General features: G+C 43.4%; 1 protein-coding gene across 4 annotated transcripts in view; it reads left to right on the top strand.

Moving 5' to 3' along the window:
* Positions 1-27,921, top strand: part of FAM222B (family with sequence similarity 222 member B) — an 87,095-nt gene that overhangs the window by 20,273 nt on the left and 38,901 nt on the right. The window contains exon 1 of one of the 4 annotated variants that reach the window (XM_051825414.2): positions 22,493-22,742. The exons of 2 other annotated variants lie outside the window; for them this stretch is intronic. The gene's annotated coding sequence lies outside the window, so the exon portion shown is untranslated. Of the gene's footprint in view, positions 1-22,492; positions 22,743-22,812; positions 22,925-27,921 lie in introns of those variants that run through there. One more of the 4 variants, XM_017348949.3, reaches the window with a different exon arrangement.

Genomic DNA, 27,921 nt, shown 5'->3' with positions numbered 1-27,921 from the left:
TAATGTGCCTGGGAAAGCAGCAGTAGATGGCCTAACAGGTTGTGCTCCTGTAACCTAAGTGGGAGAGCCAGATAGAGTTCCAGGCTTCACGTGCACCAGCAGCAAGCTGGATCAGAAGCAGAGCAGCCTGGGTTCAGTCCAGCTGGCTCTGATACTGGGATGCTGGTGTCACAAGTAGCATGTTTGGGGGCCAGTGCTGTGGCACAGCAGGTTAAAGCCCTGGCCTGAAACCTCGGCATCCCATATTGGTGCCGGTTCTAGTCCCAGCTGCTCTGATCCAGCTCTCTGCTATAGCCTGGGAAAGCAGTAGAAGTTGGTCCAAATCCTTGGGCCCCTGTACCCCTTGTTGGACACCCAGAAGAAGCTCCTGGCTCCTAGCTTCTGTGGCCTGGAAAAACAGTAGAAGATGGCTCAAGTCCTTGGGCCCCTGCACCTGCATGGGAAGACCAGGAGGTAGCTCCTGGCTCCTGGCTTTGGATCGGTGCAGCTCCAGCCATTGGGGCCAACTGGGGAATAAACTAGCAGATGGGAGACACCTCTCTCCCTCTCGCTCTCTCTGTCTCTCCTCTCTCTCTGTAACTCTGACTTACAAGTAAATAAATCTTAAAAAAAAGAAAAGAAATGAAAATAACTGACAGTGTGAAAGATTTAAAAAACTGAAATTGGCGTCAGAGACTAGTTAGTTAGGAAGTTGTGTGATAATCACTTGAAAGATATTGAGGATCTCAGGGTGGTAATGGTGGAGTTGTGCTTTCATTGACTTTATATTGAAGGATAAGTAAGGAAAAAGGAATTATCAGATATGGAATTGAGGGGCCAGTGTTTTGGTGTAATGTGTTAAGCCACTGCCTGCAGTGCAGGCATCCCATATGGGCACCAATTTAAGTCCCGGCTGCTCCACTTCTGATCCATTTCCCTGCTAAAGCACCTGGGAAAGCAGCGGAAAATGGCCCAAGTGCTTGGGTCCTGCCACCCACATGGGAGACCTGAAGAAAGCTCCTGGCTCCTGGCTGAGACCAGCTCAGATATGGCCATTGTGGCCATTTGGGGAGTGAACCAGGGGATGGAAAATCTCGCTATCTCTTCTCCTCTCCCTGTAACTGTGCCTTTCAAATAAATAAAATAAATCTTTAAGAAAAAGAAGAAATGGATTTGAGGTCAATGTTGTGGCACAGTGATTAAGCTGCTGCCTGTGACTCCAGTAATCCCATATGAGCTCTGGGTTGAGTCCTAGCTGCGCTGCTTCCAATCCAGCTCCCTGGTAATGCACCTGGGGAAGCAGTGGAGGAGGACCTAAGTCTCTGGGTTCCTCCCACCATGTGGGAGACCCAGATAGAATCCCAGCTCCAGATTTTGGACTAAGCCCAGTCTTGGCATTTGTGGGCCATTTTGGGAGTGTACCAGTGGATGGACGACCTCCCACCCTTCCTACCTCCCTTCCCCTGTAACTCTGCCTTTCAAATAAATAAATAAATCTTTATTTTTTTATTATTATTTTTTTTTGACAGGCAGAGTGGACAGTGAGAGAGACAGAGAGAAAGGTCTTCCTTTGCCGTTGGTTCACCCTCCAATGGCCGCCGCGGCCGGCGCGCTGCGGCTGGCGCACCACACTGATCCGATGGCAGGAGCCAGATGCTTCTCCTGGTCTCCCATGGGGTGCAGGGCCCAAGCACTTGGGCTATCCTCCACTGCACTCCCGGGCCACAGCAGAGAGCTGGCCTGGAAGAGGGGCAACAGGGACAGAATCCAGCGCCCCGACCGGAACTAGAACCCGGTGTACCAGCGCCACAAGGTGGAGGATTAGCCTAGTGAGCCGTGGCGCCGGCCCAATAAATCTTTCTTTAAATAAGTGGATTTGAGGGGCTGGTGCTGTGGTGCAGTGTCGAGTTCATGTAGGCACAAGTTCAAGTCCTGTTCCACTTCCAATCTAGTTCCCTGCTAATTTGCCTGAGAAAGCAATAAATTCTTGGCCCCCCTGTACCCACATGGGAGACTCTGGTGAAGCTCCTGGCTTTATCCTGGCCCAGACCCAGCTGATATGGTCATAGGGGAGTTAACCAGTAGATGGAAGATACCTCTTGCTTATTTCTTCTCCTCTCTCTAACTGCCTTTCAAATAAATAAATTAAAAAAAAAATTTTTTTAAAGGGATTTGAATTGCTACCTTGGACAACTGAGTAAATGGTGATGTCATTAATACAAGAATAAAAAGAAGGTGTTGTATTTGAGGGAAGATGGACTTGATTTTGGTATATTAGTTTGAGGTTTCTGGGAAATCCAGGAGTAAATATTCAACAGGCTTCTGAATATGTAGGTTTTGAGTTCAATAGAAAGGTTTATAAGGGAGAGATTTTGCAAGTCATTAGTATATGTAGTTAAAACCAGCTTGATGACCTTGTGAGTCTTAGCTTCATTTGCTTTATATGTTGTTCATTCACATCTTCTTGGGGATTAGCTTTATGGGAATGTGGTATTAAAGTGCCTTCTCCACAGTAATTCATACATCTTTTTCCTTACCTTTCCAATTTTTACGTAATTTTCAAATGTTTATTTCAGAGACAGAGCTCATATCTGCTAGTTCACTCCACAGATGCCTGCAACTGAGCCGAGATTTCAATCCAGATCTCCCGGTAAATGGCAAGAACCACAAGTACTTGAGCTATCACCAGCTACCTCCCAGGGAATGCATTAGCAGGAAGCTGGATTGGAAGAAGAGGCAGGACTTGATCCTAGGCACTGGCATATGGGATATGGGTGTTGGACATGGTGGTTTCACCCTCTGCCACAATGCCTGCCCCAGTTCTTTTATAAATATGGAAGGAGAAGGAATATTTTCCACTAAATACCTCAAATTAGAAACTGGCTGATTTTTATGAACCAGACAGAATCTGAGAAAATTTGAAGAATTAGGGTATTAAAAATTAGTTTTCTTTTTTACTTTCTGTTAGAAAGGCAGAGAGACAGAGATATTCCATCCATTGTTTTACTTGCCAAATCCCCACAACTGGGTCAGGCCAAAGCCAGGAGCCTGGAACTCAATCTGGGTTTCCCACATGAGTGGCAGGATCCAAGTACTTGAACCATCATCTGCTGCCTCCCAGGAAATGTATTAACAGGAAGCTTGATCAGAGATGAAGAAGAAACTGGGACTTGAACCAGACAGTGTGGTATGGGATGCATTTGTTTATTTGAAGGCAGAGTTACAGGGAGGGACAGAAAGAGAGATCAATCTTCTATTCTTTGGTAATTTGTCAAATGGCCGCAATGGCCAGGGCTGTGCCAGGCCAAAGCCAAGAGCCTGGCTTTTTTTTTTTTTTTTTTAAGATTTATTTATTTGAAACTTGGAGTTACACAGAGAGAGAAGGAGAGGCAGAGAGAGAGAGAGAGAGAGGGGAAGAGAGGTCTTCCATCTGCTGGTTTACTTCCCAATTGGCCGCAACAGCTGGAGCTGCTCCGATCTGAAGCCAGGAGCCAGGAGCTTCTTCCGGGTCTCCCACGCGTGTGCAGGGGCCCAAGGACTTGGGCCATCTACTGCTTTCCCAGGCCACAGGAGAGAGCTGGATTGGAAGTGGAGCAGCCAGGACTTGAACTAGCGCCCATATGGAATGCCAGCACTGCAGGCGGCAGCTTTACCCTCTATGCCACAGCTCTGGCCCTGGATTTTTTTTTTTAAAGATTTGTATATTTGTTTGAAAGAGTTACAGAGAGAGGGAGAGAGAGCGAGCTCATCCATCCGTTGATTCCCTCCCCCAGACTGGGCCAGGTGGAGGCCACGAGCCAGGTTCTTCTTCCAAGTCTCCCACATGGGTGAAGGGGCCCAAACACTTGGCCCATCTTCTGCTGCTTTTCGCAGGCCATTAGCAGGGAGCTGAATTGGAAGTGGAGCAACTGGGATAGGAACCAGTGCCCATGTGGGATGCTATCATCACAGGTGGTGGCTTTATCCCCATGCCATAATGCTAGTCCCCATAAGCCTGGAATTCTATTTGGGTCTCCCACATAGGTGACAGGGCCCAAGTATTTGGGCCATCTTCTTTCAAGTGCGTTGGAGCTGGATTGGAAGTGGGACTTGAACCAAACTGGCACCATCTATATGGGATGCCAGCATGGCAGGCAACCGCTTAACCTTTTCTTGTACCACAACACTGTCCTCTCCAACAGGGTGTTTTTAACCTAGTGATATCAAGTTTGTTCAGAACTAGGTTTGGAAACTCATGCTACCTAATTCTGTTGTTTTCTGCATAATTTTCTTTCTCTAGTTTATTAAAAACACTGTAATAAATATACTTTATTAAATGATATATATATGTATATATATATTTATGTTGCTTTTTGGAAAGACAGTTTGGTATTATTTAGATGCTTTTGTTTTTTAGTAGTTCATGACTTTGAAATGAAAGCAAATACATGTTTTATAAAAGAAAGGAATATGAGGACTGGCATTGTGGCATAGCAGGTTAAGCTCTTACCTGCAAACCCTGCATCCCACATGGGTGCCAGTTCAAGTCTTGGCTGTTCCACTTATGATCTGGTTCCTTGCTAATGCACCTGGGAAAGCAATGGAAGATGACTTGGGCCCCTGCCACCCATATGGGAGACTCAGATGGAGTTCCAGGCTCCTGGCTTTGACCTGGCCATTGCTGACATTGGGGAGTGAATCAGCACATGTAAGACCTCCTATCTTTGTAACTCTGCCTTTCAAATAAATAAAATAGATCTTAAAAAGGAACATGCAGGGTGTCTAAAGTTTGTAGATTTTAGCTAAGTTTTTTTTTTTTTTTGGACAGGCAGAGTGGACAGTGAGAGAGAGAGACAGAGAGAAAGGTCTTCCTTTGCCGTTGGTTCACCCTCCAATGGCCGCCGCAGCCGGCGCGCTGCGGCTGGCGCACTGCGCCGATCCGGTGGCAGGAGCCAGGAGCCAGGTGCTTTTTCCTGGTCTCCCATGGGGTGCAGGGCCCAAGCACCTGGGCCATCCTCCACTGCACTCCCGGGCCACAGCAGAGGGCTGGCCTGGAAGAGGGGCAACCGGGACAGAATCCAGCGCCCCGACCGGGACTAGAACCTGGTGTGCCGGCGCCGCTAGGCGGAGGATTAGCCTAGTGAGCCGCGGCGCCGGCCTGCTAAGCATTTTTAATATTGATATTAAACAATGTCTGGCTTTGAGTGGAAAGCCAAATATCAGGAAACATAAATATCCCTAGTTCTTGTCTTGGGTGAAGGCTGAATTCCCCATAGTTTTCATTTAGTCCCAATTCCATGAGGATTTAATGTTTAAAAAAAAAAAGAAGAAAACCATAGATTAAAAAAATTTAACACTTGGGGCTGGTGCTGTGGCTTAGCGGGTACAAAGCTACCACCTGCAGTGCCAGCATCCCATTTGGGAGCTGGTTCAAGTCCTAGCTGCTCCACTTCGATCCAGCTCTCTGCTGTGGCATGGGAAAGCAGTAGAAGATGGCCCAAGTCCTTGGGCCCCTGCACCCACGTGGGGGACCGGGAGGAAGCTCCTAGCTCCTGGCTTTGGATTGGCACAGCTCCAGCTGTTGCATCTCTCTTTTGGGGAGGAAACCAGCAGATGGAAGACCTCTCTCTCTGCTTCTCCTTCTCTCTTTGTGTAACTCTTTCAAATAAATAAATCTTTAAAAAATTTTTTAACTCTTTATTATGGAAACTTTCAAATGTATGTAAAAGTAGATAAGACTATATAATGAACACCTATCATTCTACTACAATAATTGTTGGAACTCATGCCAATCATGTTTTATTTAAGTATCCTTGGCCCACTAACCTATTCTAAATTTTTTGAATCAAATCCCAGACATCATATAATTTCATGAATAAATATTTTAGTATGTATTTCTAAAAGATAAGACTGAAAATAAACTCAAAGAGTTAACAAACATTTCTTTCAAAAAATACTTATTTTATTTGAAAGGCAGAGTTAGAGAGAAAGGGAGAGGGGAGTGAGAGGTCTTCCATCAGCTGGTTCACTCCCTAGATCACTAAATGGCCGGACCTGTGCCGATCTGAAGCCAGAAGCCAGGAGCTTCTTCTGGGTCTCCCATGCGAGTGCAGGGGCCCAAGGATTTGGGCCATCTTCCACTGCTTTCCCAGGCCATAGCAGAGAGCCGGATTGGAAGTGGAGCAGCTGGGACCGGCCCCCATATGGGATGCTGACACTGCAGGCAGCAGCTTTACCCACTATGCCACAGCACTGACACCAGCAAACATTTCTTAATATCAGAGATTCAATTAGTTTTCACATTTCCCCAGTTATCTCATTTTTTGACTGAAACAGTATACATACATCATAGTTTTCATGTCTACTATTTATCTTTTATTTTAAATTATTTTGTTTGTTTGAGAGGCACAGAGACAGAGAAACAGATAGCACCTATGTGCGGGCTTCCTCCCAAAAAGCCAACATTGGTCTGGGCTCGGCTGATACTAGTCCAGAACCCTAAGAACTAATGAGCTGGGAACCCAGTCCAAATCTCTCTATGGGTAGCACAAACCCATCACTCCTGCCTCCCAGGGTCTGCACTAGCAGGAAACTAGTATTAGGAACTAAAGCTAGAAACTGAACCCCGGCACTTCAGTGTGGGATATGGGTTTCTTTAGCACACCATTAGGTTAAATCTACTCTTGCCAATTCTCTATTATTTGCTAGGTTTGCATGTTGCCAAATATGATACAAGTAAGTTTCTTTACCCTAGTCTCTAATTCCTATCCTAGGGCACTGTTCTGTACCCTAAGACATTTCCTCCACTTCAGTGCATGAAAAAGTTTTCAGGACTGAGATTCGTTTGTATGCCATCCATCTCAGTTCTCCCAGGCATCATTTAATGGACATATAGAGTGTTAGGACTGGAAACCTCCTTAAATATTTTGAAGTTACATGTTTTGGCTCCCAGGTGAGTGTAGATTTTTGGTTTTGGGAAGAGATTGGGGAACTTGGCTGTGATTTTTAGGCAACTGGAGTAGGTCCAATATTGATTAACAGAATTTCCCTCTTGTCTGGCATCCAGCCTTTTCTCTCTCTACTTGTTTCTTCTGAGAGGCAATTTAAACTATTTGCTAGTCTTTCTGGATTGTTCTCTGTTTTGCTCTTATTTTTCTACAACCATTCAGCTTTTCCGTAAGATCTCAAATTTATTTTCTTTTTCTTTCTTTTTTAAAAAGATTTATATATTTATATATTTTATTTGAAAATCAGAGATACAGAGAGGGAGAGAGAGAGAGAGAGAGGAATCTTTCATCTGCTTTTTCTTTCTCCAAAATGGCCACATTGGCTGGGGCTGGGGCTGTGTCAGGCTAAAACCAGGAGCCAGAAACTTCTAGGTCTCTCACGTGGGTACAGGGGCTCAGGCACTTGGCCATATCTGCTGCTTCCCCAGGCACATTAACAGGGAGCTGGATTGGAAGTGGAGCAGCCAGGACTTAAACCAGGCCTATATGGGACGCTGTCATTGCAGGCAGTGCCACCTAATCTCTTTCTAGTCTTCTAATGTTATTCTTGGCCAGTGCTGTGGCTCAATAGGCTAATCCTCTGCCTGTAGCTCTGGCACCCCAGGTTCTAGTCCTGGTCGGGTCGCCAGATTCTGTCCTGGTTGCTGCTCTTCCAGTCCAGCTCTCTGCTGTGGCCCGGGAGGGCAGTGGAGGATGGCCCAAGTCTTTGGGCCCTGCACCTGCATGGGAGACCAGGAGAAGCACCTGGCTCCTGGCTTTGGATCCACGTGGTGCACTGGCCGCAGCACGCTGGCCGCAGTAGCCGTTGAGGGGTGAACCAACGGAAAAAAGGAAGACCTTTCTCTCTGTGTCTCTCACTGTCCACTCTGCCTGTCAAAAAATAATAATAATAATATTATTCTTCCTCAATCTTTCTCTCAAAAGTTATCAAATAGTTGCTGGCATCATGGCATATTAGGTTCAACTGCTGCCTGCAATGCCAGCATTCCATATTGGAACCCCAGTTTAGCCTGGTCCAGTCCTGGCCCTTGCAGCCATTTGGGAAGTACACTAGCGGATGGAAGAACTATTGTGCCCCACCCCCATCTCTCTCTGTGTCTCCCTCTGTCACACTGCTTGTCGAAAAAAAAAAAAAAAGCAGCAGCAGCCTATCATTTGAAGATTATCTTTACTTCTTCCATACCTGTAGTTTACTGTATCCATACTTATAACTAACTTTTCTTTACTATGAATCCTTCCTTCATTTTGTTACATAACTGTGTGTGTATGTCGTTCTCTTTTTATCTGAATCTCCTGTCCAAGATTTCTTTCCCCCAACTCTCTAGTCTCACTCTGCCTCCAAGTACTGCTACTTTTCTCTTCTGTTTATAAAAGTATCTTTCTGTGCTCTTTTCACTTTGTCACAGCCAGTTTTTCTTCAATTACTGTAATTTTGTTTTGTCCTCACCACTCCACTAAAATTGCTGTGTTCAGTGACCTAATTGTCAAACTCAAATGATAGTTTTCAGTCCTTAGCTTATTTTACCTCTCTGCCTTTTTAAACTCTTATACTGTACACTCCTGATTTTTCTCTGAGCTCCTATTCCTTTGTTTCCTATGTAGTCTTAGTCTCTTTTCTCTCAGCAGTCCCTAAATGTTGCTGTTCGCAAGGATTTTGTTTCTAGCTACCTCCTCCTTCTCCTTTCATGGTGAAAATAAAAAAAAGTGTACATATATAAAATTAGCCAGTGATCTCAATTTAGTTGGCAGTATCCAAAGCATCATAATCAAGAGTCAATGAAAAATATGTCTTCTCTCCATTAGACCGGATCAGGATGTTTATCTTAGTCTCCTCTTGTCAGAGTTTCTCCACTGCCTGATTGACCTGGTGATCATTGGCCTTGGCTGTAAAATGAGCATAAGTGTGTTGTTTTCTCTGTCTCACTCCCGAGGATACTCTGAGGATATTTAGGCTCTCTGTGGAGCCACAGTGTCTTGGGATGCCAGAAGGTGAATGAGGTGTGAATTGTTTTTGGTTTGGTTGTGTGTGTGTGTTGGGGGAGGGGGAGGCTATGGATGCCTTTCTCTCTCTCTCTTTTTTTTTTTTTTTGACAGGCAGAGTGGACAGAGAGAGAGAAAGGTCTTCCTTTACCGTTGGTTGAGCCTCCAATGGCCCCTGCAGCTGGTGCGCTGCGGCCGGCACACCGTGCTGCCCTGATCTGAAGCCAGGAGCCAGGTGCTTCTCCTGGTCTCCATGGGGTGCGGGGCCCAAGCACTTGGGCCATCCTCCACTGCACTTCTGGGCCACAGCAGAGAGCTGGCCTGGAAGAGGGGCAACCGGGATAGAATCCAGCGCCCCGACTGGAACTAGAACCCGGGGTGCAGGCACCACTAGGCAGAGGATTAGCCTATTGAGCTGCGGTGCCGGCCCTGTAGATGCCTTTCAGTACCACTTTCTTGGCCTTCAAAATCTTTGCCTTGTTTTTTTTTTTTTAAGATTTATGTATTTATTTGAAAGGCAGAGTTACAGAGAGGCAGAGAGAGAGAGAGAGAGAGAGAGAGAGAGAGAAGTCTTCCATCCACTGGTTCACTCCCCAGATGGCCGCAACGGCCAGAGCTGGGCCAGTCCGGAGTCAGGAGCCAGAATCTGTTAGCTTCTTTTGGGTTTCCCACGCTGATGCAGGAGCTCAAGCACTTGGACCATCTTTTACTGCTTTCCCAGGCCATAGCAGAGAGCTGGATCAGAAATGGAGCAGCCAGGACTCAAACCAGCGCCCATGTGGGATGCTGTTACTGCAGGCAGACAATGGCTTTACTAAATATGTCATAGTGCCAGCCCTTTGGTTTTGGTTTTGTGAGGGGCAGGAGCTTCCTTCTTTACCTTAGCATCAAAAGCTTTTAAAAATTTGCAAGTGATATAGTTTGCTACACATACATACTTCCCCCATTTCACTTTATGTAGCTCAGATCTCTCTTCCTCCAGAACATACGTGGACATTCCTTATATACTTCAGAAGTCATTCTCTTCCCCACAGAATATAAACCTTCTAAATTTCCTTATTGAATGGCATCAATAACTACACAGTTGCCTAAATCAAAAATTTGGATTTGACTTTGATTCCTTATTCTCCCTTAGCCTTATCTGTGATCCTCAGGTCCTTTTGTTTTGTTTTGTTTTTTAAAGAATTATTTATTTATTTGAAAGAGTTGCAGGGAATTATTTTGTCTGGTTCACACCCCAGATGGCTGCAATGGCCAGCGCTAGGCTAGATTGGAGCCAGGAGCTTCATGCGAATCTCCTACATTGGTGGCAAAGACCCAAAACTTGGGCCATCCTCTGCTACTTCTCCCAGGACATTAGAAGGGAGCTGGACTGCAAGTGGAAAAACTGAGACATGAACTGGTACCCATAGGGGATGCCTGCATTGCAGGCAGTGGCTTTACTTACTGTGCCATAACTTTGGCTCCCCCACTTTCTTAACCTTCAAGATCTCCTAAATCTGCCTTTGGAATTACAACAATATGGCCAATGTCTTGGATTGAATAATTTTCATTTCTTGTTTTAAGAAAATATTTATTCATTTTTTATTTTATTTGAAAGGCAGGAATGAGTGGGGGGAGAGACAGAGAGAGGGAGGGAAAAATAGACATTTTCCATCTGCTGATTCATGCCTTAATGCCTGCAATGGCTGGTGCTGGACCGGATCAAAGCCAGGAGCCTGGAACTCAATCTGAGTCTCTCATTTGGGTGGCAGGGAACCAGGTACTTGAGCCATTACCTAGTGCCTCCCAGGGTGTGCATTAGCAGGAAACTGGAATTGGCATTGGAGCTATGTGAAAATGAATTGCGGGCAGGGGCCGGCGCCATGGCTCACTTGGTTAATCCTCCACCTGTGGTGCCGGCCTCTAGTCCTGGTTGCTCCTCTTCCAGTCCAGCTCTCTGCTGTGGCCCAGGAAGGCAGTGGAGGATGGCCCAAGTGCTTGGGCCCCTGCACTCACATGGGAGACCAGGAGGAAGCACCTGGCTCTTGGCTTGGGATCGGCATAGCTCCAGCCATAGCGGCAATTTGGGGGTGAACCAACAGAAGGAAGACCTTTCTCTCTGTGTCTCTTTCTCTCACTGTCTAACTCTATCTGTCAAATAAAAAAAAGGAAAGAAAATGAATTGTGGGGGAAAGGTCAAGACTGGAGACAAGAAGACTAGTTTTAGGACTATTGGAATAATTCAGATGAAAGTTGATTTGATAACTTGTACTGGGGTGATGGTAAAAGGGCTGTGGAGAGTTGAAAACAGATTTGGTGTCTTTTAATGAAGTTGACAAAGCTTGCTTAGGTATTGTCACAGAAGGGGGAAGTGAGGCAAAGAAGAATCATGGATAACTTCCAGAATTACCGGCTACAGCAAGTAAGCTAAATGAACGAATTATTGAGAGGGTTTGGAATGGTAGAACATATTTATCAAGAATTCTGTTTTGGTTGTGCCAATCTTGAGATTATTGAAACGGAGATACAAGATAGGTGGTTGGGTAGAAAAGGCTTGCATCCTGGGCAAAGTCTGAGTTGGAATTGTGGACTTGAAAGTCATCAAATATAGATGGAATTTGAAGTTGTGGAATTTATTTATGAGGTCATCTAGGGATGGTTTGTATCTAGAGAGGAGAGTTCTCAGCAACAAAGAACAGCCAGTGAGGCAGATGGAAAACCCAAAAACTAATGTTATAGAAGCCAAGTAACTAGGGGTCAGTATAGTGGGTAAAGCTGCTGTCTGCAATGCTGGCACCCCATATGGGCACCTATTCAAGTCCAGGCTGCTCCCTGCTAATGTGTGTTGGAAAGCAGCAGAAGATGGCCCAAGTTCTTGGGCCCCTGCACCCGTGTGGGAGACCTGGCTCCTGGCTTCGGATCGGTGCAACTCCAACCATTGCTGCCATCTGTATCTGACTTTCAAGTAAAATCTTAAAAAAAAAAAAAAAAAAAAAAAAAAGTGGATTAGCTGGCACTCAAACTGGTGCCCATATTGGATGCTGGTGACACAGTAGCGGCTTTACCCACTGTGTTACAGTGCTGGCCCCTGGAAAGGCTTATTTTGCTCAAGGTTGTGAAGGTTCAAGTCCAAGATCTTGTGATCCCATTTATTTTGCCGCTGATAAGGGTGGCAATGGCAGACTGTGGACCTTGAGCAGAGAAAGTCACATGGTGAGCCAGGAAGCAACGTGAAGCCAGACTCCACTTTATAACCAACTCTGTCTTCAGACTTAGCTTTTGTGGGGATGCTCAGATGACCTAAAGACATCCACTGGGCCCACCTCCTACATGCTATAGATTCTGTTTCCACCCTTTTTGTATCATTAACTTATGGCTTTAGGGTTTAAAATATCTGCATGAATTTGGGAACCAAATATATTTTTTATTTAGTGTTTATTTCTCCTTCACTTTTTTTTTTTTAATATTTATTTATTCGAAAGGCAGAGTTACAGAGAGGCAGTGGCAGAGAGAGAGAGAGAGAGAAAGTATTCCATCTGCTGATTCACTTCCCCAAATGGCTGCTATGGCTGGAGCTGGGCTGATACAAAGGCAGGAGCTTCTTCTGGGTCTCCCACTTGTGTGCAGGGGCCCAAGGACTTAGGCCATCTTCTACTGCTTTCCCAGGCCACAGCAGGTAGCTGGATCAGAAGAGGAGCAGCTGGGACTAGAACCAGCGCCCATATGGGATGCCAGTGCCACAGGCAAAATGTTAACCTACTGTGTCACAGCACCAGCCCCATCTCCTTCACTTTTTAAAACAGTTTATTTCCATCTACATGAAAGGCATAGTGATAGAGAGAGGAGAAAGAGGAAAAGAAATTATCTTTCATCTGCTGATTCACTCCCAAATGCTTACTTCAGCCAGGACTGAGCCAGGCTGCATCCAAGAGTCCAGAACTCAGTCCGGGTCAGGAGTCAAATCTTGTTCAAACCATATCATTGATTATATATTTTTCTTGTAATGTTGTCATCTTTTAATGTTTTTATACCATTATTTTAAGTGGATCCTGTTCTCTAAACATCTGCTTTAACTGATATTATGAGCAATACAAGTAACTAAAGAGAGAATGGTGGTGGTGTTAAGGGTTGGGTCTCTGGCCTTGGAAAAGCAGACTGGCTTGACCTTGGCCTTGTGGTGCATCAGATTTCTCAGCTGTCAGATGAAGATAACAGGACCAGTTTAGCTCAGTGGGTGGTTGTGAGGTATGACTACTAATGAAAATAATTGTAAAACACTTTTTCCAGTTAAAGTGTGATACAGATGCTAAATAATAGTTCTTTATTGGGATGTTGTGAAAATTAACAACAAGCTGTCTGTTAGAGGCCTTAAGTTCCTTTTGAGAAAGGTGATATATTTTTGTGAATACTATTTAAGGGAAAAATAGCTTCACATTTAGGAAAAGATATTGCTACCATGATTTCTGGAAAGCAAATATTATGGAATCATCATGAAATAACTTTTTATTGAAGAGAGATTTATCCCTAAAGATCTTTTAGAGGATTCATATTACAGGAGTTTTATCTTTTTGACTTTAGAATGCTGAATGTTTAAAGGACTGGAGTGATTTATTTATAATTAAAGCATCACAGCTGATCAATAGAACCACTCACAAAAACATTGAAAAAAGCATTTTAATTTATTGTAGGCAACACCATAGAGACAGTTTAATGCAGGGCTAGGTGATGGTTTCAGTTTGGCTTTGAAGAGGGACATTGTGACATTTTAGGCACAACTAACACTCTTTCTTTCACACTTGAGTCTAAATATAGTCAGTGGCATGATTACCTATAATGTAGTTAAAAACTCTTGAAATTTTGAATCTGTTCAACTGAATTTTTCTCAGCCTCTGAAGTGACATGCACAATAAAGAAAAAGTAGGATGTGATCTAAAACTGATGAGGGAAAACTGAAGTAGTTGAGTGATAGTCTGTTGGTGTGCTCAGAACTTTGCTGACAATTCAGTTGGGATCTTGTGTATTGTTTTCAGAGCAGGGATCTGTGTATTGCTAATTTTAGAACAAAGTGACATGAAGATAATAGCTTTACTTAGGTTGGAATTAAATCATTTTTCTGGAATTTGAGTTCTTCCAGAATCCATTACCTCTTTTTTATCAAGGACAAGTACAAGGCTTAGTTTTCTTTTCCTTTTTGATGGGAAAACTACTTGCTTTTGCTGTACCACACCATTATTTGCTTTTGTTTTATATTTGGTGACTGAAAAAGGGGTTTCCACAGCAAATACATTTGAGTAAGTTTATTTTCTCTCTCTCCTTCCCTTCCTCTCTTCCTTGCTTCTTTCTTTTCTTTTCTTTTTTTCATTTCTTTTTTTTAGAAGCGGAAAGACTGATGAAAGAGATCTCCATCTGTTGGTTTATTCACTCCCCAAATGTCTGCAATAGGACGGGGCTTAACCAAAGCTGAGAGATGGGAACTCAATCTGGGGTCTCCCTTGTGGGTGACAGGGAGCCAAGAATTTGAGCCATCATCTGCTGCCTCCCAGGGTGCCCATTATTAGGAAGCTGGAATTAAGAGTGTAGCTGAGGCGGGTGCTGTGATGTAGCAGGTAAAAGTTGCTGCCTGCAGTGCTGGTATCCCATAGGGGTACCAGTTTGGGTTCCAGTTAATCCACTTCTGATCCAGCTCTCTGCTAGGGCCTGGGAAAGCAGTAGAAGATGGCTCAAGTCCTTGGGCCCCTGCACCCGCATGGGAGACCTGGAAGAAGCTCCTGGCTCCTGGCTTTGGATTGACACAGCTCTGGGTGTTGTGGCCATCTGGGGAGTGAACCAGTGGAAGGAAGACCTCTCTCTTTCTCTGCCTCTGTATAACTGTGCCGTTCAAATAAATAAATAAACCTTAAAAAAAGTCTAGCTGAGACTTGAACACAAGCAGTCTGATATGGGATGAAGGTGTCCCCAGCTGTATCTTTTTTTTTCCCCTTCAATATTTATTTATTTGAGAGCCACACAGAGGAGAGCCAGATCTTCCATCTACTGGTTCATTCCACAAATGGATGCAACATACAGGTCTGGGTCAAGCCTAAGCCAGGAATCAGGAACTCTAATGTGGATTCCCACATGGGTAGCTGAGGCCCAAATACTTGGGCCATCTTCTACTGCCCCCACTCCCAAATTGTGTCTTAACCCCTGTGCCAGAGATGCCTGCCCCAAAGCTTACTTTTTTTTTTTTTTTTTTTTTTTTTTTTAAAAGAATCTGTGGGGGCGGGCTGTGGCACAGCAGATTAAAGCCCCAGCCAGCAGTGTCAGCATCCCATATGGGCACTGGTTTGAGTCCTGGCTGCTCCACTTTTGATCCAGCTCTCTTCTATGGCCTGAGAAAGCAGTAGAAGATGACCCAGGTACTTGGGCCCCTGCACCTGTGTGGGAGACCCTAAAGAAGTTCCTGGCTCCTGGCTCCAGACCATCTCAGCTCTGGCTGTTGCAGTCACCTGGGGAGTGAACCAGCAGATGGAATAACTCTGGCTCTACCTCCTTCTGTAACTCTTTCAAATAAATAAAGTAAATCTTTTAAAAAATAATCTGTTTATTTTGTTTGAAAGTCTGAATTACAGAGTGAGATATAGAAAGAAAAAGAGAGCTTCCACCCTCTGGTTCACTCCCCAGATGGCTGCAACAGGGAGCGCCGAGCAGGCTGAAGCCACGAACTTCATCTGAGTCTTCCATGTGAGTGGCGTGGAAGTTGGGCCATTTTCTGCTGCTTTTTCCAGCCATTAGTATGGAGCTGGATCAGAAGTGGATCATCTGGGAAATGAACCGGCACCCATATGTGATGCTGGCATCCCAGGCGGCAGCTTTATCTACTGTGCTACAGCACCGGCCTCAAACTTACATTCTTAAAAGGCTTTTTTCCCTCTATTTCTGTGGCAGGGACCCAGCTACTTGAACCATCACCTCCTACAACCCAGGAAATGCACTTTAGTCGGAAACTAGAATTGTGTTTGGAGCTAGTACCCAAACCCAGGCACTCTGATATGGAATGCAGTGTCCCAAGTACATCTTAACATCAAGCCAAATGCCCATCCTTTATATTTTGGTTTTAGTTTCTTTAAATTTGATTTGTACTTTGCTTGTACCCGTTCTGTTTAATAGTACTTCCCAGAGTATTTCACAAAGCTTCTATCCTAAATAATTCTAGGATTGTATAATGTGAGGCATCCTTAATTTTATTTTGTCTTCGTTTTTTTAAATTCAGACTAGCCAAGGTGTTTCTCTGGAAGCTTGCATTTTGGCAGTACTGTCATGTTAGAATGCCTTTACGACTGTATGGAAAAAGGCTTTTCATCACTATGGAATACAGTATATGTAATTTTTGACCATATACATTTCTTCTGTAACTTACTGGTTCATGTGCTTATATGATCTTCCCCTTTGACTCTGTTTTTCTCATTGACTTATAAACAGTGGTCATCTGTTGTTTTTCATAAATGTTGCAAATATTCTTTAAGGCTATGAAATACAAGTAAGAAGGCAGGCTGTTGCCTTAAATGCTAATCCAAGATGGTGTTTGGTTAAATTGTAAATTGTTTCCTTGGTTGTTTGAGCAAGGGTAAGCTTTTGTCTCTCCCCTTCCAGAGATGCATAGAAAAGCTCCTTCTGTCTGAAATAAAGTGTTGGCTCTGTGTTGGTTATAATTTGCTTTTCTGGCTGGCACAGCCTTTTTTTGTTTTCTGTCTTCTGACAGATTATAGAATTGTGGGGAAACAGCGTCCAGGGCTTTTTCAGGAACCGTGCCATTTTATCTACAGGAGAAGCCATTGGCTTTGGCACTGGAAGAGAATTGGCTCTGCATTTAAAGATGCCAAATCATGCTTGATTCACAAGTTTGCTTTCTCATTTTTGTCTATGTGTGTGAAATTTGTTCAGGATGTTGGCTTTTTTACTTTTTCTGCCATGTGCTACCCCATCAGTATGAGAAATTAACACTTACCCTGTCTCTCTACCTTAAGACACTCAACCAACATCCCAAACCATAGCAAAGACACAGCAGTCATTATGAGAATTAAGGGAAAATATATCACCCATGTGTTTTCCTTTGGTGCCCTTATGGTGACTTTGAGCTTTAATTCTGGTTTATCATTATTGATTAAAGGCTTTTCTGCAGACTCTTATTTAGGTATGGAAATGATTTGCCAACCAAGATGACTCTGAACAGAGGTTTTTCAAAGATATAAGTGAAACCTATCAGAGTACTCCATTTCCTAACTTGGGAAACTTAATTTGTATAAGACAGTGTATTTAGGAATTCTACTTACTGATTTCCCACTCTTCAGTGGAATCTAGTGTAATTCATCCTGATTTCAAATGAGAATTTTTTGCTGTTTGAGCAGTCTTAACTTCCTTTGTATTTGCTACTTTTGTACCTTTAAAACTTTTATAGTTGATTTTGAAATCTAGCCAAGTAGTTATTTTAGCAATTCTTCCTCAACAAATAATGCCTGTATGTTCTGTAGATAACAGTTTAAAGATACCACCTACATATACTTTCTTTGAATTTAGATCAAGGCAAGGAAGATTGTTAATAGAATAAGCCAGTTTGGATAGACTGTTTACAGTGAATTATTATGTGGATACATGTTTTCCTCTATCTACCAAAAATATTTCTCCTTATGTCCTGCTCCCAGCCTGCAGTCTCCCTGGGTTTTGGCTCTCTTATACATTCTGTTATTGATCAATGGATAGATAGATATATTTATTTGAAAGGCAGAGAAGGGAAGGGACAGAGACAAAGAGATCTTTTTTGTTTTTAAAGATTTATTTATTTGTAAGAGTTAAACAGAAAGGAAGAGAGAGAGAGAATCTTCCATCCACTGGTTCACTCCCCAGATGGGCACAATGGCTGGGGTTGGGCAAGGCCGAAGCCAGGAATCAGGAGCTTCTTCCAGATTTTCCACCTAGGTACAGGCACTCACACACTTGAGCCATCTTCCACTACTTTCCTAGGCGCATTGGCAAGGAGCTGTATTGCAAGTGGAATAGTTTAGATGTGAACTGGCATTCTGATATGGAAAGCAGATATTGCAACCTGCCATGGCACATTGCCCACCCCTGCAGCTCTGTTCTAGTTTGCTTTTATTTATTTATTTATTTATTTTTGAACTGTATATTTCCCCTAATTTAAGTACCTTAAAGACAAGGACTGTATCTTATCATTAAAAAAACAAAAAACTCATTTATCCATTGGAAAGTCAGAGTTACACAGAGAAAAAGAGAGACAGAGAGAGGTTCCATTGGCTGATTCACTCCCCGGATGGCTACAATAGCCAGGGCTGGGTCACACCAAAGCCAGAGCTAGGTGCTTCATCTGAGTCTCCCATGTGGGTGGCAGGGACCCAAACACTTCAGCCATATTCCATTACTTCCTCAGGCCATTAACAGGGAGCTGGATTGAAAGTGGAGCTGCTGGGGTATCAACGCTGTGGTGCAATTGGTTGAGCCACGGCCTGTAACAATGGCATCCCCTGTGGGTGCCAGTTTGAGTCCCAGCTCCTCCACTTCCAATCCAAATCCCTGCTGATGTGCCTGGGAAAGTATTGGATGATGCCACTGCACCCATATGGGAGGCCCGGAAGAAGCCCCTGGCTTCTGGCTTTGACCTGGCCCAGCCCCAGTCTTTGAGGCCAGTTGGGGAGTGAACTAGCAGATGGAAGACCTCTTTATCTGTCTCTTCTTCATTCTCTTTTTAAGTCTGCCTTTCAAATAAATAAATAATTAAATTGAAAGAGAGAGAAATGGAATAGCTGGGATGTGAACTGGCATCGAAATGTGATGCTGACATTGCAGGCGGTGGCTTTACCCACTATGCCACAACACTAGCCCTTAGTCATCTTTTTGTCTCTCTAGTCCAGTAGAGTTTCTGGCATATATAAACATAGTATGGGGTGATATGAGTAAATGAGTGAATAAAATGAAATTCCAAAGATACACTGAATGAATTTTATAATTCCCTCTAGTGTCTGAAATACAATATGCAGCCAGTTTAAGAAAAAATACCTATCTTCCAACTGTTAAAGGATATCTTGCTACATTGAAATAACAGTGTAAGGCATTGGCTTTTTTTGTTTGGTTGTTTGTTTTTAACAGTCACACTTGTTTCAGATCTGCTGTCTCTTTAAGTCTAGTGAACAATAAAATTACTTTTAAAAAGTCTCTGTGCTCTGTCATGGGTTTTGGATTTTATAAATGTCATGTAGCCTGCAAATCTGTTGGGAAAGTGCCTTAAGGTTCAGCTTCTTATTCACTTTAGATCTTTGTTACTGTATTTGTTACTCATTTCTGCTGAAAATTATATTTCAATTGGTGTAGATTGTCAAAGTCACTTTTTTGTTTTATTGCTAGTTATACATGCCATTTGGAATATTTGCAAAATAGTGCGCTCACGAAATAATGAGGTACAAACTGTAATCAGACAAGATAGATTTTACCTAGTTTTCAGTCCAGGTGAGTGTTGCCATCTCTTTCTGAGAGATGTTTGTTTTATATATTAATATATTTTACTGATTATAAAAGACATATTCAACAAAGAAAGTTTAAAAATTATAAAGAATCTATAATTTTACTCAGCTAATTTTAAAAACTGCAAAATTAATGCAGTATATACTTTTAAAATTATTTTTATTTGAAAGGCAAAGAGATAGCACTTCCATTTACTGATTCATTCCCCAAATTCTCTCAACTTCTTTCTGGTCAGGCTGAAGTCAGAAGCCAGAACTAAATCTGGGGGCCGGCACTGTGGCATGGTAGGTTAAAGCCCAGGCCTGCAGCGCTGGCATCCCATATGGGTGCTGGTTCAAGTCTGGGCTTCTACACTTCTGATCCAGCTCCTTGTTAATGCACCTGAGAAAGCAGCAGAGGATGGCCCAAATCCTTGGGCCCCTGCACCCACAGGGGTGGCCCAGAAGAAGCTCCTGGCATCGGACTGGCCCAGCCCTGGTCATTGCGTCCATTTAGGGAGTAAATCAGCAGATGGAAGATCTCTGTCTCTACCTCTCTGTAACTCTGCCTTTCAAATAAAAATAAATCTTAAAACACACACACACACACACACACACACACACACACACACACACACACAACTAAATCTGGGCCTCCCAAGCTGGATGCCAGGGATCCAAGTACTTGAGCCATCACCTGCTGCCTCCTAAGGTATGCATTACCAGGAAACTGGAATGAAGAGTGGATCCAGGATTTACACTTGAGATGGAATTTGGGCATTCTAAGGAATGTCTTAATTGCTGTCCCAAATGCCTGCTCCTTAATTTTTTGGGGGGGGGGGGGATAAGAGTAAGGCAGGGGCTGGCACCGTGGCTCACTTGGTTAATCCTCCACCTGCGGCGCTGGTATCCCATGTGGGATACCAGTTGCTCCTCTTCCAGTCCAGCTCTCTGCTGTGGCCCGGGAGGGCAGTGGGGGATGGCCCAGGTGCTTGGGCCCCTGCACCTGAGTGGGAGACCAGGAAGAAGCACCTGGCTCCTGGCTTTGGATCAGCATAGCTCCAGCCATGGCAGCCATTTGGGAGGTGAACCAACGGAAGGAAGACCTTTCTCTCTCTCTCTCTCACTGTCTCTGTCAAAAAAAAAAAAAAAAAATATATATATATATATAAAATTAAGGCAAATATAAAAATTGACAACTCTTATCCTCCTTTTAATGGCAACATTGTTGACAGATTGGTGTGTATATATACTTGCAGGTATTTTCTTGGAGATATATATATATATATATATATATCTATCTCGGTATTCATAAGTGCTATGTGAGAGGCTGGTGTTTGACCTAATGATAAAAGGCACTGCTTGGGCCTGCATCCCAAATTGGAGTATTTGAACTTAGGTCTGGTTCCCCTCCTGAGGCCAGCTTCACGCTAATGTGCATGAAGTTGGATCCCTGCTATTGACATGGGCCTGGTTTGAGTTTCTGGCTCCTGGTGTTGGCTTGGCCCACCCCCTTCTGTTGCTGGCATTCTGGGAGTGAACTAGCAGAAGATGTCCATCTTTCTCTGCCTTTCAAATGAATTTTTAAAAAATTAAAAATAGATGTGATTACTTTGTAATACAGTCTGCTAGAATCTAAAGTTTAAGATTTTTTTTGTTTTTATCTTTTCCTATGGAACCTAATAAAAGCTAGCCTCAGAGATATTATTGAAGTTCCTGTATAAATCTGCCTAAGCCAGTCTTTTAATTCACGTTGGAAAAATGAGATGGCTTTAAAACTAATATGTCATGTGGTTCCTTTTCCATTTTCCAGAAAGGTGAGGTTATTTTATATGAAATGGCTTTGAGAACCACATAAGAGAGAGCTCCTATTTAGAATCTAGTAATCTAGTTTTTTTTTTTTTTTAATATATTAGTGCTTGGGATATTAAGCAGGGTTGAGGAGTATGATACAGATATTTAACATCCTGCAGCTGCAAGAACTCTGGACAACTAGGTAATAGCTTGTTGCCCTCCCTGACTCCAATATTAATGGTTTTTCTTATTTTTTAAAAATTTTTAACAGTTCAATATAGTTCATAGATAAAATTCTAAGAATATTAATGACATTTCCTTCCTCTCTACCTATTGGTTTCTCTTAAGAGTCCCGTAAACTGCTCCAGCACTACACCTAAGGAAATGCACTAATCTGTAGCATATTCCATTCTAACAGCGTTATGCCCCTAACATTGTTAGTAGTGATTGAAGAGTTGATACCATCTACCAATTTCGAAGCAGCTTAACAATTGCTGAGAGTTTTTTCTAATATTAGGTATTTGGTTTGAACAAGACTTAGCTGTGTCCTTCCTAATTGTATTGAGATTTGCTAAGGGAGTGGTTATCTTGCGTTTAATTGTAGATGTGTCTGAAACAGATCCGAGCCAACTGTATGTTTTTTGGTATGTTTATTTTATGCAGATGACGATGTATACCTCCCTTTCCCACCTCAACAACTTTTCGCATAGTTTCCCAGTACACCTCATCCTTTAATTTCTGTGTCACGGGAAACAGGAGTTTCCGACAGGGATGATTGATGTGTGCAGCTGATCTAATATGCAAACCTAAATCCGTCCATGGTTTCGACGGAATGCAATTGATTGGTCTGAGAAAAGGAGAGCGAGTCGGAGAGGCCTGGAGAGCACCTTTTTTACTGTCGGGTGGCCCCTGGTTGGCAATTGCTGTGGAAGTCTGAGGTACAACCTGGGCGGAGGTCATTCCTAATATCCAGGCAGAGAGAGGGGAGGGAGAGCTGGAGAAGGGGCGCGGCGTCACCTGGCCCAGCAGCTGGATGGTTGGTTTCCAGCTTGGGGGGGGGAGCATGAAGAGCTGGGGGCAGCGCTAACAAAGAGGAGCCGCGCCGGGGCCGGGGCCACGGGTAGCTGGCCTATCCCTGGCGGCTGACCTCCCAATGGGCCTCCCCAGTTGGCTGCTTGGCGAGTCGTTCCGCTGGCTCCCTGGCTCGCCATTGGCTGCGCAGACAGGAGGGGGCTCGAGCAGAGCCGGGATGGAGTTGAGGGGGCGGGGCTGGCTTCCGGCGGCGGAGGGGAGCGAGCGGCAGCGTGCTGGGGGAGGGGGTGTCGGCGCACCGTGGAGTGCTGCGCTCGGTGAGCCTGGCACCCGGAGCAGCCGCCTCCCCCTCCCCCTGACAACACCGCTAGAAACCCCTTCTCATCCATTCTCCCGGGGCGGGGACGAGCAGGGCTGAAGTGCCCCAAGCGGGCGGGGCGGAGCCTGGAGCCCCACCGAGCGCTGCGGAGCGAACCTCACCTCCTTTCCAGGGTGCAAGGTGTGTGTGTGTGTGTGTGTGTGTGCGCGCTTTTTGTAATGCAATCCCGACTTCAACGACTTAACCTTGTAAGCAAAGGGGAAATAGAATGGAAAGTAGGATCTTCACATCTCATCAATTTATTTTTGATTATCTAATTCTACCCTTCATCCTTTCCCTACCTTCATCACCCCTGCTGCTGGGTAAGGAGATTCTGGACTCTTTTACCTTTTTTTTTTTTTTCCTGATGTGTTGATGTTGGTCGCATAATGAAATGCACAGAGGAGCCCTTTTTGTGTGTGTGGCATCTAATGCAATAAACCCACAAAAAAAAAAATCAAGCTAGGAGTGGATTTTTGGAACTGTAGTGCATTCGTGTCCGTTAAGGCTGTCTTAACGATTTTCCTCCTTGGAACTGTCTTAATCAGCAACAACAATCTGAAAAAGGAGGAGATTGTACTGGAAAGAGGGAGCAGTCCCCGTCAAATGGTGGTTAAAGGAGATCCTTATAGTTGTTAGTGATTAACTCTTCTAAAGTCTCTTCCCTGAGTGCATTGTCACCGGCTTTGTGTGGTAGCTAGCTAGAGCGGGCAAACTTGCCTTGCTGTTACTGAAACTTAAGTCTTACCTGTTTCTCCATTGGTATTATTTCTTATATTTTGTAGGTTTTTGGAAGGCTTAGTTTGTGTTGTCAAAATCGAAAACCAAGCCCCTTCCCCTCAAAAATCAGATGAATTTTGATTTGTTTCTTTTTTTTTTTTGAAGATTCCCTTCTCTAAACTTTATGAATTTAGGTAGTTTTAGCATTGCAATTTAAAATGATACCTATTTTGAGTTACTTTGCTTCTATAATTTATAAATGCCTTCTTTCTGAAGGACAGAAGTCTCTTCTTCAGCTCAAATCAAGAACCTCTTTATAGGTTTTAAATTGAGAGAAAAGTTACCAGTTGAAGGTAGAAAGCCTGAAATTTATGTTAGAAACAAAGGAGATGTGTTTGCATGTTTAGGTGGCAGTGTACCCTTATTTCAACTGAGCATTTTGAACCAAATTGTGTGATGTTGATTAGCAAAGCGCTTCAGTGCCAGTAAAGATGAATATCAGTTTTTGGACAGCATTTTGGTAAGTATTAGAGTGATTCAGAGTTTATTTGTAGTAAAAGTTGTTCTAGCTGGTGTCTAGAAGACAGTGTTGATATGCTGGAGTTGTTACAGTTTGCGCTGGATTATTTTTGTTAGCATTGATTTATTGGATCTCTAGTCGAGTAATTTGGGTTGAAATCAAGTATTTAAAGAATAGGGATGTGAACAGGAAATCATCTAACTTGCAGAAATTATTGAAATAAAACTGCTTATCTGTATTTAAATCTCAAGTAGTCTTGGAATAGAATTGTGCAAAAATTTAGTGGATTCACAGTAATCCTATGTTGGATTTTGTATGTTTGAATTTAATACCCATTTGTCCCTGAAGGCTCCATGAATCATCTTTAAATTGGGAGGGAAAGAGGATCCCCCAGATGTTATCTTACCTAACTTGTTACTGAGAATGAACTCTGTAAAAAGTCACTAAGTGAAGTCTTGACATCTAGCAAGTACATAAAATGAAGTTCACTTTGGTCTCTTAAAGATACAGCAGAGTGAGGGTGAAATTCAAAAACCTGCATGGAGGCCATATCACTTTTTATTTTTTTAAGATTTATTTATTTATTTGAAAGGCAGAGATTGAGAGGGAGAGAGAGATCTCTCTGCTGGTTCACTCCCCAAATTGCCTCAGTGGCCAGGACTGGGTCAGTCTGAAGCCAGGAGCCTCTTAATGGGTCTCCAGGGTCTACCATTTGGGTGGCTCTGCTGCTTTCCCAGGTCCATTAGCAGGGAGCTGATCAGAAGTGGAGCAACTGGTGCTTTGTTGCAGCAAGTGGCAGCTTAACCCTCTGAGCCACAATGCTGGCCCAGAAGGCACAGTACTTCAGTTTGCTTCTACCAAAGAACAAATTGCGCTCCTTTTTGATACCCTAGGAGTTTTTTTTTTTTTTTTTTTCTGCCCATGGGTGAGCTGTTGATATAGCTTTATAAAGTTATGTGAGAATAATTTTAAAAAGTAATGGGAAAATGAAATCAAAACATAAGTTTATTTTGATGCAAAAAACTTTTTGAAGTCCATGCACAGTTTCCTCATAATACACATTTTCAGTAAACTTTTTGAAGACCATTTATGTTATACTTTGCTCTTTGTTTTTAAAAATACTTCCATTTTCTTGACTTTTTTTTTTTTTTGTAATTGATATTTTGCATAGTTTGGGGATTGAGGATCCCCGAAGAAATTTTCCCAGAAGACAGAAGGCTGTGTATAGAAGTAATCATAGGAGTATCTACATTGATCAATGATCATTTAAGGGACATAGAAACCTTCACGTTTGGTCCTCTGCAATCAGTTATGTGAATCCATGATTTCCCTTAATCTCTTACATTGAGCAGACCTAGTGCTACCGATGTTAAAGTAACTGATTTAATTTTCTTTAGCAATTTTTTTTTAATCCACCCTGCTTATTTCTGTGAGTCACGGCTTAGAATGTGTTAAGAGAAAGGGCTCTATGTTCTCTTTAAAGGCAGACTCCAGCCTAATCTCCCATTCACATCCGAAGTATCAAATGATCCTCTTGAGAGAGAGAGAGAAAATATTGGACCCTTGACATTGCCTAATTCCCATAATAATCAGCTTGAGTTTTGAAAGGTTTGGAATTGGGGAAAGCTTACCCAAGGTGAGAAGATATTAGAGGCAAAAAAAAAGACCTGGGAATGCTGTTCTCTATGTGAGACTTACTTAGAGACAATGAGTGCATTCATATGGAGATGTGGCTGTTGGTGGTTTTTAGCTTTTCAGCTTTGTCAGTCCTGTGTCGGAGACAATATTTTTTGTGTATTTAAGCACAGCCCCCTCCCCCACGGTTTGAATCTTGGAAGCCAGATCTTTTGAGGAAGTTGTTTGCTGTGAGTCTGAGAGTAGAGGACTTGGTGGAGTCTGTAATCTGTTTATTACTCAGATAAGGAGGTGGAATTGATTGCTGGTGAGTTCAGAACTCTTCCTAAAGAATGGTTGCTAGGCAAATTGCATCTCAATCTGGTTAAGCCTCAATAGTTTACAGGTTTGCTGTTGGTGAGGGGCAGAGCTTTTTAAGAATCTTTGTTTTGATGTGTACATGTGCTGTTCTGTGACTCAAAGGCAGAATGATGTATGGATTTTACTTCATGTAAGATAATTTCGTGGTTGGTAGCCTGGGCCAGCTTTGCCACATTTCTCTCCTGGATCAAGTGGTGGGTGGGGTTGCTCTCCAATATTAAGATAGCACTGTGTTTGATTATCTTTGGTTTTGTAGCTAGTAGGGCAGTGAGCTAACACATTCATTTTGGAAACAGGTCACTGATAACACTGCCCTTGGGCCTGGATGGATGGAAAAATAGGACAGAGTAAACAATTGAGGGCATAAATAATGAATCTTCCAACTGAGCCCTGGGAGAGTGAGGGAGATTATCCTCAAAGCTGTTCAGTCTGGCAGTGAAAGGGAAGAGTCTGCTGAATTCATTACCCCAGCTGTATTTGATACTGCATGCTTTATGAGATTGTTAGATTCAGAAACAAAGTTACCCTTCTGCTATAAACTTTCAGTCCATTTTTTAACTAGACATTCTGATTGTTCATTTGTTTCTTAAATTGAGGCATTTACTTCCTCCCCAGACTTTGTTCTGTATGTTAGCATTCTTTTTTTTTTCTTTTTTAAAGATTTATTTATTTATTTGAAAGGCAGAGTTACACAGAGAGAGAAGGAGAGGCAAAGAGAAAGAGAGGTCTTCCATCAGCTGGTTCACTCTCCAGATGGCAGCAACGGCCCGAGCTGTGCTGATCCGAAGCCAGGAGCTTTCTCCGGGTCTTCCCACGTGGGCACAGGGGCCCAAGAACTTGGGCCATCTTCTACTGCTTTCCCAGGCCACAGCAGAGAGCTGGATTGGAAGTGGAGCAGCCAGGACTCGAACTGGCACCCATATGGGATGGCGGCACTGCAGGCGACGGCTTCACCCGCTATGCCACAGTGCCGGCCCCTGTATGTTAGCAGTCTATGAAACTGAACAGTCCTTTTGTTTGGCCAAATCTTAGTTTTACTTAATTAGAGATTTCTTTATAAATAGTATTTATGGTGAAAGAAGAACTCTAAACCTGGCTTAAAGGAATTTTTTTTGTAGTTTGAGTATGTATTATACTTTAAAATTAAATGTTATAGAGTATAATTATATAAGACTCAAAATGGTGAGGCTGGCATTGTGGTTCAGTGGGTTGTGCCATTCTTTGTGAAACTAGCATCCCATATGGGTGCCACCATTTCTTATCCAGCTCCCTTCTATTGTGCCTGGGAAAGCAGTAGAAAAAGTCCTTAGGACCCTGCACACACATGGGAGTCCCAGATGGAGCTTCTGAATGGAGCTCTGGCTATTGTGGCCATTTAGAGAGCGAACCAGCAGATAAACAATCTCTCTTCCTCTCTCTCTGTAACTCTGCCTTTCAAATAAAGCTCTTTCTCTCCTCTTTTTAAACCTTATAAAATGTTGAGAGTTTCTTTAGCTCAAGAATCATTTCTAGGCCGGCGCCTCGGGTCACGAGGCTAATCCTCCACCTGCGGTGCCGGCACCCCACCCCGGGTTCTAGTCCCGGTCGGGGCACCGGATTCTGTCCCGGTTGCTCCTCTTCCAGTCCAGCTCTCTGCTGTGGCCTTGGAGTGCAGTGGAGGATGGCCCAAGTCCTTGGGCCCTGCACCTGCATGGGAGACCAGGATAAGCACCTGGCTCCTGGCTTTGGATCAGCGCGGTGCACCAGCTGCAGCAGCCATTGGGGAGTGAACCAATGGAAAAGGAAGACCTTTCTCTCTGTCTCTCTCTCTCACTGTCCACTCTGCCTGTAAAAAAAAAAAAAAAAGAAAGAAAGAAAGAAAGAAGAATCATTTCTAGTATTAAGGTATATATTTTTACTTTTGGGCTAGTTAATTGTCATGAAGTGAATTAAACAAGCAAGCTTTTACTGGTCTCAGCATTTCTGAGGTGGGGAAAATGCCCTACAAATATCCAAATCACTTAGATAGTGACTTGACAGTGGAGCCATACCCAGAGCCAAGGACTTTGAATTTTTCCCTTCTCTGAATTTCTAATATATTTAATT

The sequence above is a fragment of the Oryctolagus cuniculus genome, chromosome 17 (genome assembly GCF_964237555.1).
Source record: "Oryctolagus cuniculus chromosome 17, mOryCun1.1, whole genome shotgun sequence".
In the NCBI taxonomy this organism is placed as follows: domain Eukaryota; kingdom Metazoa; phylum Chordata; class Mammalia; order Lagomorpha; family Leporidae; genus Oryctolagus; species Oryctolagus cuniculus.
This window is presented reverse-complemented; position numbering and strand designations above follow the sequence as displayed.